Source organism: Pelophylax lessonae (genome assembly GCF_965119305.1).
Source record: "Pelophylax lessonae genome assembly, chromosome: 9".
NCBI classification, from domain to species: Eukaryota; Metazoa; Chordata; class Amphibia; order Anura; family Ranidae; genus Pelophylax; species Pelophylax lessonae.
Genome location: NC_138776.1, coordinates 129,402,027 through 129,415,085, shown reverse-complemented (window position 1 = coordinate 129,415,085; position 13,059 = coordinate 129,402,027). Strand labels below are relative to the sequence as shown.

Sequence of the window (13,059 nt, the reverse complement as noted above, 5' to 3'; positions counted from 1 at the left end):
GCACCTTGTATAACCTAAAAAACCGGGCTGATCCTGCCTGGTTCTGCCCTCCCCTCTGTAAACTGACCACGGTTTATCATGGCTGCTGAACCCTGACAGTTTACGTGCCTCCGTCATCCGCAGCTCTCCCCCATCCTCTCCCCGCCCTTTCCCTTCCTGGTGCTATAATATTTGCATCATGAACATAGCATCCCCTCTGTTAGCGAACTATATGTGTCCCAGCATTTGTGCTAAAAAAACAAAACAAAAAAAAACAAACGCAAGTTTATACCTTATATTAGAGCGCCTCCCGGCACTCACATGGCTGCTCAGCTCTCTTCTCCCCTCCTCCTGACTGGGAGAGGAGAGAGCTGAGGAGTCACGTGAGCGCCGGGAGACGCTTTAAATTATTGTATAAATTGGCGGGGGTTTTTTCAGCACAGACACTAGGACACATATCGTTAGCTAACAGAGGGGATGGTATGTTTATTATACAGTGGCTTCACAGCCACTTTAAGGCCTCATGCACCTCATGCACACTGCATCTCAAAGACACTCAAAGAAGCTCCTACAGGCTTTTTAAATTTTCTTAAGCATTTGTTTTTTTCTGCCTCGAAACTCCCCTCTACGTTAGCCAATGTGCCCATGCATACTTTGGCCTTTTCAGGAGTTTACAGGCAGAACCCCCCCCCCCCCCCCCCACCAAACTCGCGCAGAAAAGCAGAAAAGATGTCTAAGTGTCCAAAAATGCATGAAGAAGCGCGGTAAACCGTAAAGAAGCTAAAAACCGCTCAAAGAAGCCTAAAAACATACAAAAAAAAATAGGAAAAATTAACTAAGGGGATGGTCTGCAAAAAAAAAAAAAAAAAAAAAAAAAGCTTATGCTCCAAAAAGCTCAATAAAAACGTGCATAAGAGCACAAAAAAGCTTCTGCAAGCTGAAGTAAAAGCTCAAATGCCTGTAAAAGCAGCATGAGGTTCATAGCATTGGGAGCCATTGTATTCAGAAACTGGCCAGCATTCAATCCCCTACGCCCCTGGTTTGGGTTTCCCTGACCATCTGCACATGCGTGGGGTTTCCTCCTCATGTGCAAAGACAGCTATCAGGCCAGACCTTTCCCATCTTTGTGCATGCGTAGAAAATCAGATGATCACTGTGGTGTTAATATTTCAGACTATATATCATATTAATAATAAAAAAACCTCTATCAATGCCACATCCCAATTGGTAATGTAGAAAAAGTGCAGAACCCCGTTCTGCAAAGGGCGGACTTTACTGGCATATACATGAGACCAACACACTCAGTAGTATAAAAATATCAAAATATTTTGACATATAACATAAAAAAGGATGTTAACATGAACATCCGATTAACAAGCCACAGAAACACAATAAAATCAATAGAAAAAATTAGGGATATAGAATGGGGCCCTAGTACAGCACCTCCCTAGCTCACACATCTAGGGTGATGTATCCCGGAGGGGGGTGTATCATGTACTGGGTCACCTCCAATGGTCGACGCGTTTCGCTTAACAGCTTCGCTTCCTCAAGACAACTTCGGGAGGAAATCCTATTCTGTTAAATATAATGAATACATTTTATACGTACATACAAATCCATCAATTCATTCAGAACCAAACATGTATTACATATCAATCTCAATAAATTGGTAAACCCCATGAATAGAGTGACTTACAGCAGCATCAGCAAAATCCGTAGCTGGTCATATTATGCGTGCCTCTTGGGCGGACACAGGGATCATGAAATGCCCCTTCTATGGACACACCATTCTACACACGTCAACAACAGATTCCAAAACCACCCTATCATTGTAATTTATTGAGATTGATATGTAATACATGTTTGGTTATGAAAAAAATGTATGGATTTGTACGTGTAACATTTATTCATTATATTTAACAGAATAGGATTTCCTCGCAAAGGGGTCTTGAGGAAGCTACGCTGTTAAGGGAAAAGTGTCGTCCATTGGAGGTGACCCAGTACATGATACACCCCCCTCCGGCATACGTCACCCTAAATGTGTGAGTTAGGGAGGTGCTGTACTAGGGCCCCATCCTATATCCATATGTTTTTCTATTGATTTTATTGTGTCTTTGTGGCTTGTTAGTCGGATGTTCATGTTAATATCCTTTTTTTATGTTATATGTCAAAAATAAAATATTTTGATACTTTTATACTATGGAGTGTGTTGGTCTCATGTATATGCCAGTAAAGTTCGCCTTTTGCAAAACAGGGTTCTGCTCTTTTTCTATATATCATATTATTTTATTTCATTTTTTAATTTATTTTTGTGTCTTTACATTCCTTTCAATTTACATTAAGCTCTGCACTATTTTTGTATATGCGCAGAAAATCACCTGCACAGATGTGCTGATGGGCTCTGCTAAAATCCAATTGCCTGGCATAGCAGATTTGTGCATGCGCCCTAATGGCAGCGTCGGGGGGGGGGGGTGCACAAAGCCACCTGAGAGGCAGACTGAAGTTCTAATTTATCTTTTCAACCTGTACTCAGAAAAATGCATTTGTTTTTAAATTAGGTAACATAGACCTAGACATTTTGTTTGCTAAAGCACTACATGCCATAAACAACTGCCAGTTTTTAAAACAGTATACGCTATTTACAGTTTAATTGTATCAGTGCTGATTATCTCCTGCAGCCTCTTTGTAGCCACTTTTTGTCTTCATGTACTCGTACGATAGCTAAATGGCTTATTACAGGGCACATTTTCTTACAGTGACAACAGTGGACCACATCTGTAAAATGTGGGATGAAACAAAACACTTGTAGTCCCCATGGAGGCCCATGTAACAGGGTGGTAATGCAGTGGCACAATGTGGACAGAGCATTGTTACCCTATAAAATAAGTGCCTGTACAAGGAGCTTCATGGTAGGATCACCAGGTACTATTTAAATGAAAGATTAAGATGTAAAGAAATGGAAAATGACTTTATATGCTAAATAAGAGAGCTTAATGACTAAATATGCAGGAAGCTTCTACTGCTGTCCTCTCCTGAAAATGCTGTGTGTCTGGCTGATAGAAACCTAAAAGCTTTTACGCTGAACTTCAGGCAGATAAAAAAGATGGCTGTATGCGGCCATACTCATGTAAATGCACATGGCTCCCACACGCACAGTGTATTTCCCTAAATGTGGAACTTTTGCTTTGGAGAGATCAGCAGTATGTGCATGCTTGAGTAAATGCAAATGCACAAGCCATTGACGTTTACATGAGTAAGCCCATGTACAGCCATTCACTTGTATGCACTACTTGTGGCTCACCAGGCAAAAGAAAGTGCTAGGGATTTTGCAGCATCTAGGCATCCATGTGCATGAGACCTAATAGAGCATTACATTTATTTTTAAATGTAAGCAGTTTAAGGACCCTAATTGGACCTGGTGTCAGCCCCTTGCAGTCCCTGTATAGCAAGGCAGGGGTTTAAGAGGAAGAAGCAGCACAAGAAGCCAAGCAGTTCCTATTAATTATACGGATAAGCAGGGCTTTTCTTCTCAGAAAATGGGTGCAGAAACTCAACCACGACCCCCCCCCCCCCCCCCCACACACACACACACACCCTCTGAGTCCAAACCTCATAAAATAGTGGCTGTGGTAAAATTTCACTAACAGTGGGAAGGTCTTAAAGGGGCACTAAATAACAGGAGTTCATAACATACAGAGTACCGAGTTGGGGGGGTTCCTCACAGAATGCAGAGTTCAGGTGTGCACTACACACAGAGCGCAGAGTTCAGGTGTGCACTACACACAGAGCGCAGAGTTCAGGTGTGCACTACACACAGAGCGCAGCGTTCAGGTGTGCACTACACACAGAGCGCAGCGTTCAGGTGTGCACTACACACAGAGTGCAGCGTTCAGGTGTGCACTACACACAGAGTGCAGAGTTCAGGTGTGCACTACACACAGAGTGCAGAGTTCAGGTGTGCACTACACACAGAGCGCAGAGTTCAGGTGTGCACTACACACAGAGCGCAGCGTTCAGGTGTGCACTACACACAGAGTGCAGCGTTCAGGTGTGCACTACACACAGAGCGCAGAGTTCAGGTGTGCACTACACACAGAGCGCAGAGTTCAGGTGTGCACTACACACAGAGCGCAGAGTTCAGGTGTGCACTACACACAGAGCGCAGCGTTCAGGTGTGCACTACACACAGAGCGCAGCGTTCAGGTGTGCACTACACACAGAGTGCAGAGTTCAGGTGTGCACTACACACAGAGTGCAGAGTTCAGGTGTGCACTACACACAGAGTGCAGAGTTCAGGTGTGCACTACACACAGAGTGTAGAGTTCAGGTGTGCACTACACACAGAGTGTAGAGTTCAGGTGTGCACTACACACAGAGTGTAGAGTTCAGGTGTGCACTACACACAGAGTGAAGCGTTCAGGTGTGCACTACACACAGAGTGCAGCGTTCAGGTGTGCACTACACACAGAGTGCAGCGTTCAGGTGTGCACTACACACAGAGTGCAGAGTTCAGGTGTGCACTACACACAGAGTGCAGAGTTCAGGTGTGCACTACACACAGAGTGTAGAGTTCAGGTGTGCACTACACACAGAGTGTAGAGTTCAGGTGTGCACTACACACAGAGTGCAGCGTTCAGGTGTGCACTACACACAGAGTGCAGCGTTCAGGTGTGCACTACACACAGAGTTCAGAGTTCAGCCTTCTTCCACAGACGCTTACCTCTGCATTCCCATCTATTTGTCACTTTCTTCCCTCTTCAGTTCTGACCTCTGCATGCAACCCCCTTTCCCCTACCTCCACCCCCCCCCCTTAAAAGCTCCATCATCTCCCGTCTTACTTTTATTGCTGTGTTAAGCTGAAGCACCGAGCCGGCTCTAGTACCATCCCTCATACTGTAGGTGGCTTTGCCTCTCTCACTTGCAGAGAGTTCATCCAGTGGGGGTGTCAGCATCCGCAATGCACCTGCATTTCCCTTGTCCCCATCCTGCACTCAGGGGGAGCCGCTCAGGAGATCAGATCTGTGGGAGTCACTGGGAGACAAGCTGTCACTGGTAAACACAGACGTTGAACCTCTGTCTTTACAAGAGATAATGGTGAGCAGCTAGCAGAGGGCCTTAGTCAGAGGTGGTGGAACTGAGTTCCACCAAGTTTTAGCTGAAAAAAAGCCCTGCAGATAAGAAAAGAAAGCAGAGTGACAGGGAGATCAGTTCATCACTGTCCTGCTTCTCCTTACACTGTGCAGTCATAGGCTGGGGCAGGTCCACAAGGACTTGGGCTCAGAGGAAGTAGGTTGAATGATGCTGCCCATCAGACTGAGGACATCTAGTAGCAGAAAAATAAGTATTGCGGAATATCTCTGGATTGAGGGTTCGTTCACACCAAGAGGTGTGTCCAAGAGTGTGCATTTTTTTTTTTTTTTACACATTCCTGCATGTCGCGTTTTAGTACAGTCCATTGATTTCAATAGGCTGCCCTACGCTTGCGAAACAAAAAAGATGCCAGCACAATTTTTAAATTTCGCCGCACTAAAATGCATGGTACTGTGGTATTAAAGGCTTTTGAACATGCACATGTCTGCTAGTGCCATTATAGTGTTACTAAACCCAGGACCCTGCAGTCACTATATCTGGTCTCACACACTACACAGAACATGGAAATGCAATTATTTTAGTAAATTTAAACTAAATTTCTTTTCTCATCAGCAGTATATAGCAGTCTTGAGATCAGCTCCTAGTAAAGCTTGTAGGAGGAGTTTTCATTCTCCCCTGATCCTCTGGTCCCTGTGTGGACAGTACTGATTGGCCCTGTGCTGATCACATGCACCCTCCCAAAAGAAAAACTTCTCTAGCAATACACACCAAACTGAGCATGTGCAGCCTGACTCCTAATGCTCTGTACTATCATGAGATGGGGTGGAGTCAGTAAAAAAAGAGGAGGATTAGGCCACGTTCACACTGGGGCGACGCTACTTTGCCGGGCGACCTCATAGGTCGCGGCGCGCTGCTCGCACCGTGACCTCGGAGCGGCCGGCACGGACTTCATAACATTGAAGTCTATGCAGGTCGCTCCGGGTCGCCCCAAAGAAGCTCCGGACCCTTTTTCTAAGTCGGAGCGACTTGTGTCGCTCCTATTAGAACGGGTCCACAGCTTCCCTATGGAAGACCTAAAATAAAATAAAAATCTGATATCGATATTTTATGCAGCTGAACACAGATTACGAAGCACAAAGCACAATGTTCATTGGCCCAAAGTTTACAATACTCCTGCCTTCGGATCCTATAAAACAACATACATACATTATACAGATCTGAACTGTGTTTTTATGCCCATGTGCATGAGCCCGGAATTATCTTTTTTTTTAAACTTTAGGGCTCTTTCATACGGTCCGCCGCCGTAGGCGGATCCGTGCTGCTCAGCGGGGATCGATCTGCCGATCCCCGCTGAGCCGGCGGATGACAGCTCCGTCTCCGCTTGCAGTGCGGAGAGGGAGGTGTCACAGCTCCCGCTGCTCTCTATGGGGGATCGGATGAGAGCGGACCACCTGTCCGCTCTCATCCGATCCGATCCCTGAACGGATGGAAAAATAGGGTTTCCATCCGTATAGATTTCACAGACAGGATCAGATACGTCTGGCAGCGGGTGATCGTAGAGGTGTCTCCGCTGACATCCGCTGCCCCATAGAGCTGCATGGAGGATCCAATCAGATCCGCCAAAAAAACTGACAGGCGGATCTGATCGGACCGCCCGTGTGAAAGAGCCCTTACACTGCTAATGCTTGGTTAGATGTAATTATTCACGTCTCCTCCAGGTGCTGCTGGAGTTTATATCTGTGTTTGTATACTGAACACAAGGGGGCGCAGGGCCCAGCAGCTCCACCATTCAGAATATTTTTTAGGTTATGATTGGATGACACCTGAACCAAAGTTTTGAGGTGTTGTTGGCAGATGGCATCACAATCATCACCTCATCCAATCAAAAATGCTTTGTATGCATTGAAAAACTAAAAGACATTCTCTGAATGGTGGAGGTGCTGAGCCCAGCGCCCCCTTGTGTGCAGTGTACAGTCGCTGGAAGAGACCAGTGCTGACTATATGTAGTCATAGGTGTGCGCAGCCTTTTGTTTTAGAGTGTGCAACCCAAAGCTCAAACACACATGCCTTTCTCTGCAGCCTAAGCTGCACTAGGCAGTGAATGAATAGGAAGTGCTCTGAGCTGAGCGCCTACCTGTTCATTCACAAATTGAAGCATAGCAAACACAGTTTAGTATGCTTCAGTTGTGAATGAATGCAGTGAGTGTGTTCATATTGACTAGCTCCTTCTTCTGCTCTCCATCCTGAAACATCCCCGGAAGCAGTTGGGGGGGGGGGGTAGAGGAGTGAAGCCAGGAGCACTGCAGTTGGAGGGGGGGGGCACAAGACAGGGGGAAGCCTGGGTCGTAGTGCGAATTAGCACTACATGTAGTGATTAGGATGTGCCCAAGCTCACCTGGCACACGTATGTATGTAGTACAAGCTACTAAAGGGTATTTTTGTATCCCCAGCGACCCTTTGGATGTGACACATGGATAATTATATGTCACTACACCGGGCCAATGTAATTTATGAAAAAAAAAAAAAAAAGTATTCCTGCAAATAAAGCGGTATTAAACCCAAAACGAAAAATTTAATATACTGCAGCTTGCCAATCATTAAATGTGATGGCTGCATTCGTTTTCTTTTTTTCAGGATTTTTTTTCCCCTCTGCTTTCCCCTGGTGATCTGACCAGTAACACACCTTCTGTATTAGATTGCCTCCACTCTGGATGAAGGAGCACAGGGGGCGCTTTTGAACAGCAGCATTGTCAGTCTGGGAGGAGAGGAGTGTTAAATGCACTAGCAAATTTAGATACACTAACAAACTGAAGCCAAACTCTAGCTAATACTTTAGAAGCATTTACAGTAACAGTTTTTTTTTCTTTTGGGATTAAGGTTTTACATAAATAAATAAAAGCTGATCATTGTAAGCACCCCGGTCAGTGGTATATTGTTTGTCCCATGTCTGCAACTAATACATTCTGATGGAGAGCTTGTTGTTTTGAAAACCAACAGACTTACTGGCCAGATCACCAGATAAAAATAGAAGAAAGAGAGCCTAAAAAAGAAAATGAATTCATCCATCACATCTAATGATGGTCATACACTATACAAACATTCCTTCGAAAATAAGTCATTTGGACAGTTTTTTTGTTTTTCGCCCAGTTAATGGGCATAAATCGTAAATTGGTTGTGCCGTTTTTGAGCCCCAAAAAAAATAAAAAATAAGGGTAAAATTTCCAAAACTTCTGCCGAAAAGGCGATAAATTGAAAGGTTAACCTCCTTCCGCCCGCGCTATAGCCGAAAGACGTCTACAGCCCGGGCTCTAATTTCCGGGAGGCCGTCTTTAAACGGCCTCCCAGTGACAGGCTCCCCGTGCGCTCCCGCGAGCGCGCATCGGGGAAAATCTGTGTCGGCCGTGTCCCTTGGACACAGCCAATCACAGATCGTGGTGAATGGCCAATCACAGCAGCCATGTACCACGTGATCGGACCGTCCAATGAGAGATGATCTCATATGTAAACATATGAGATCATCTCTCATCGCCAGCGCTCCTTCCTCACACAGAAACTGCAGTGTGAGGAAGAGGAGAGCCCGATCACCGGTAAGGGGACACAGAGGAATGTAATCAGGGCACTGATCACCAGTGCCCTGATTACACAAGAGGGGAAAAAAATGCCCACAGTGCCCGCCATCAGTGCCCACAATCAGTGCCTATAGTGCTGCCAGTCAGTGCCCATCAGTGCCTGCACATCTAGGCACTGATGGGCACTGACTAGCAGCACTATGGGCACTGAGTGTGGGCACTGATGGTGCTGCCCATCAGTACCACCCGTCAGTGTCCATTAGTGCCACCCATCAGTGCCGCCTCTCAGTGCCCATCAGTGCCGCCTGTCAGTGCCCAGCAGTGCCGCCCATCAGTGCTGCCTCTCAGTGCCCAGCAGTGCCACCTCTCAGTGCCCATCAGTGCCGCCTATCAGTGCCACCTATCAGTGCGGCATATTAGTACCTCCTCATCAGTGCCACCTCATCAGTGCCCATAAGTGCCACCTCATCAGTGCCCATCAGTGCAGCCTATCAGTGCCCATCAGTGCAGCCTCATCAGCGCACATCAGTGAAGGAGAAAAATGTATTTATTTTCAAAATCTACTCAGAAAATAAGAAAATTTTTATTTTTTTTTCAAAATTTTCTGCCTTTTTACTTTTTGTAAGAAATTAAAAACCCAGAGGTTATTAAATACCACCAAAAGAAAGCTCTATTTGTGTGAAAAAAATGATTAAAAATTTCATATGGGTACAGTGCAGCTTGACCGCGCAATTGTCATTCAAAGCATGAGAGCGCTGAAAGCTGAAAATTGGCCTGGGCAGGAAGGGGGTAAAAGTGCCCAGTAGGCAAGTGGTTAATGTGTTTCTCGCCCGTTCAATATTGAACTGCTGGTACTGCGCATATGTTACCCAGAAGCAATAAACGGACAAGAAACTGATTTATATATGTCCATTGAACAATTTATCGATTGAAATCCAGTAATTAAATGATAACAATATCGTTTGCTCTTACAGCCGTGTGTTAGTTTTTTGTAAACGCATTTGAATGATTTTTCGTATAGTGTATGGCCAGCCTAAGAATCGGTAGCTGCAATATAATAAAGGTTTCGGTTGTTTTTTAACACTGTCTTAGGGCCGGTTCACACCACATGCAGTCCAATGTGGTCAGAACCAGTGCAGTCCAGTTCCAGGAAAAAAAAAGTAGAATATGCTGCATTTTTTCTGCACTGAACTGTACTGGAACACAGTAAAGCGCTCACAAACGCATTGGAATGCACCAAAAACGCACGTCCCCTAAGGCTACATTCACACTGCTGCCACTTGGGATCTGACTTGGGAGACCCCACAAGTCACATGAAGTGAAATCCCATGTTAGTCAATGAGAGCTGTATTAATTAGCATTACTGAAGTCGCTCTGACTTTAGAAAAGTTTCCTGTACTACTTCAAGGTGACTTCTATTCTATACTTCTATCAAAGTAGTACTCCAGTCGCCCGGAAGTTGCCTGGAAAAGTCGCACTGCAGTGTGAACCGAGCCTTAAGGTGAAGAAAAAAAAAAGGAAATTAAAAAAAAAAAATGCAATGGAAAGCATTAAATATGCATCAAAAACGCACCGGAAACGCATCAAAAACGTGCATGCACATGGAATGCATCCAGACTGCTTTTCTATGGTGTTGTAGGGGAAAGCCCAGAACTCATGGGTTTCAGTAACATTTTGACTGTAATGATATTTATTTTAGACAAACATGTAGGTAGAGACATGTTTGGAGAGTAATTCAGTTACATTACATTCTGTTGATTTGATAAACATTGCTCTCCAAACATGTCTCTCTACCTACATGTTTGTCTAAATAAATATCATCACAGTCAAAATGTTACTGAAACCCATGAGCTCTGGGCTTTCCCCTGCAGTGTGAACTGGCCCTTGGGCTCCACTCACATATTGGCGTCCCGGATCGCAAGCAGAAATGCCGCGATTCTGCTAGCGATCCCGAATCACGGCAAATCATGGATTTCCCGCGTGATTCCCGTCACTTCCAATGCCACCCCAAGCACGGTACTTGTACTTCTTTTGGGCAACAGGTGTCCTGCGATTCTATTTGTGTGATTTTACTGTGATTTGTCAGGCAACAACGGCGGCAAAGTCACGTCGTGTTTGGGGTGCCATTGGAAGTGACGGGAATCGCGTGGGCATCCCGTGATTTGCTGCGATTCTGCCTGTGACCAGGACGCCAATATGTGAATGAAGCCTTAAAGCGGAACTTCACCCAAAAATAGAAGTTCTGCTTTTCCTCCTCCCCCCATATTTGAAATGTCTTTTTTTGGGGGGGAGGGGGGAAGATACCCGATTTTGTCAGGTACCAGCCCCCTCTTCTGCATTGACCACCTAGGCCACAGGTGTCAAACACAAGGCCCGCGGGCCAAATGTTGCCCCCCAGGTCATTTTATGTGGCCCTCGCACCTCTCCTGCAGTTGCAGCACCCCCCCCCCCCCTTGTCTCTGTGCCTCCACCTTTTCTCAGTAGTCGGCAGCAGAAAGGACAGAACTCCTTTGCCAGATCCTGTGCTTCTCTGTGATGCTACAGAAAGGCTCGTCTTTGCCCCCCCCCGCCTTCTCAGCAGTCTGCAGCAGAGAGGAGGGCAGAACTCCTTCTACAGATCCTGCGCCTCTCTGTGCAGCCACAACACCAGCTTGTCTCTGCCTCCCCTGTTCTCAGAATTCAGCAGACTCTGCAGCCCTCCTCTGGTCCTCCTCCAGACCTTGCAATTTATTTTCTCCAGATCCATTTGCATCTTCTTCCTGGCAGTAGCACAAGGTAAGGGGGTGCATTGTGATGTAAGGAAGGAAGGGTGAGTGACTATTGACTTCTGATGGTGGGGGGGCTCTTGACATCTCATGTAAGGGTGTAAGGGGGGGGGGGGGAGGTTCTCTGGACATCTAATCCTACAGATATAACCGTCCCTTTTGAGGGCAACCATAATGCTGATGTGGCCCGCGATGAAATTGAGTTTGACACCCCTGACCTAGGCGATCAGAGCACAAGTTCACCCCCCTCCCCGCAACTTCCTGGGACGTGTCACAGGTCCCAGGAGACTACGGGACCATTCACAGGGCACAGTGCAGCTCACGCATACACAGTGGGCAGCCGGCTGTGATGCTGCAGGGACCTGACGCCAGCTGCTGGCAGTCAAGATGCCTGGACCTGAAGACTGGCAAAGAGAGGGGTTGGGTAAGAACCTCACTGGATCCTGGGACAGGTAAGTGTGTGCTTTTTAAAAATCAGCAGCAACAGTATTTGTAGCTGCTGACTTTTATCTTTTTGTTTACAAAGTGAAGATCCTCTATAAGAAGAAGCATGCAGATCAGATCTGCCCCAAATCTGCATGATTTGGGACAGTAGGACAGCCAGGGAGGTAGCATTTTCAGGAAATGGTCAGCAATTGCAGTACAGGTTTCTTTTAAACATAAGTTCACCATTAGAACATTATTAGTATTATACTTTCATTGTATTACACAGCTCAAGTTAACAAAGGAAATGTGGAGGGGTATGATTCAGAAAGTGTCAGCCTTCTATAGAAAATTCCCCAGTCATGGGATTTCCTAAGTAGAAAACACAAACCATGTGACACCTGTCACCCCCCCCCCCCAGCTCATGCCATACACAGGTGATGATCAGCATCAGCACCCTCCTCCCCATCACTCCCAGTCCTTATGTAATCTCACCCATCACCTCCCCATACAAGGCTGATCACTGAGCTCCACACATCAGGACCTGCGTCAGCATCTTCCAAGAGGACTTATCAGCTCATTCCTCCTCCCACACATCATGTAATGTGTATGAGTCCATTCCTCCATCACCAGCACCAACTTCCAATGACACCCCTCCCCATCCCCCCACCCCATCCAGGATCACTGTCAGATTGTTATGAAACATGAGTAGAGGGAATAGCAGTGAAGGGTGCCTGCTTCTCCCTACCCCCCCCCCCCCCCCCCAGATCCACACTGACTTATCCTGACTGAGCACAACTTCATGGGACAGCAGAGGGGAGAGGAGCATGGAGGAGAAACTTACCAGAATCTACAGCAAAGCCCCAGAGAGTGCAATGAATCATGGTGCTTCCCCATACAGCCTGCACATCACACTGCTGGGCTGGGGCTCTGTGACTTCTCAGGGGGCGTGGACTGCATTAAAGGGACAGGACTGATTTATCACAATCCACTACAGCCATCAGACAATTAAAGGGACACGACTGATTTATCACAATCCACTACTGTCTTTAGAGAATTAAAGGGACAGGACTGATTTATCAGGATCTACTACAGTCATCAGAGAATTAAGGGGACAGGACTGATTTATCAGAAATCCACTACAGTCATCAGAGAATTAAGCGGAACAGGACAGATTTATCAGGATCTACTACTGTCATCAGAGAATTAAGGGGACACGACTGATTTATCAC

General features: G+C 46.1%; 1 protein-coding gene across 1 annotated transcript in view; it reads right to left on the bottom strand.

Annotated features, from left to right (window-relative positions):
- PCGF5 (polycomb group ring finger 5) overlaps positions 1–12,770 on the bottom strand; it is a 113,225-nt gene extending 100,455 nt beyond the window's left edge. The window contains exon 1 of the mRNA XM_082268457.1: positions 12,672–12,770. The gene's annotated coding sequence lies outside the window, so the exon portion shown is untranslated. The remainder of the gene's footprint in view (positions 1–12,671) is intronic.
- Positions 12,771–13,059: the final 289 nt, after the last annotated feature.